Below are 590 nucleotides of genomic sequence, written 5' to 3'. Positions count from 1 at the left end.
CTTCACACACACACAGAGGCAGCCAGGCAGGGATCGTATTGCGCTGAGCTCTGTTTTAAAGGGACAGAGCCACACACGTACACACCGAGAGACACGCACGCACGCACACACACAGAAGCACATACACACACCGACACACACGCCCCTCCTGACGTCACCGAACGGGCCCGGAATTCCCTGACAGCGCAAACTGGCACCGAGTCCGAGTCCCTCCCGAGTCTCCGGTACCGGAGCTGCTTCCCCAGCCTGGAGCCTCCGACTAGGTTTAATTTTTGTTTTGTTTTTTTTTGTTTTTAATCCCTTTCTCTTTTGAAGCGGACTCGTGACCGTCTGTTGGACCCGTTGAACGGCACGAGCGCATTTCCGTGTGACCGGCTATTTTTGGACAAGGAAGAAGTGTAACCCTGACGCCATATCACAGGAAGAGAGATAATATGGTGTTATGATTAGGTTTACTACACACCAAATATAGTTGGGTATATATATATACTATATATGTATGGATTATATAGACCATATAGCCTATGTATGGATTATAGAAAAATATAGATACAATATATACAAGATATTATGGTGTTATGATTAGGTTT

The sequence above is a fragment of the Centroberyx affinis genome, unplaced genomic scaffold (genome assembly GCF_046629955.1).
Source record: "Centroberyx affinis isolate AG114_WGS23_722 - 3 ecotype Tasmania unplaced genomic scaffold, CSIRO-AGI_Caff_v1 ptg002296l_1, whole genome shotgun sequence".
NCBI classification, from domain to species: domain Eukaryota; kingdom Metazoa; phylum Chordata; class Actinopteri; order Beryciformes; family Berycidae; genus Centroberyx; species Centroberyx affinis.
Note: the sequence above shows the minus strand (reverse complement) of the source record.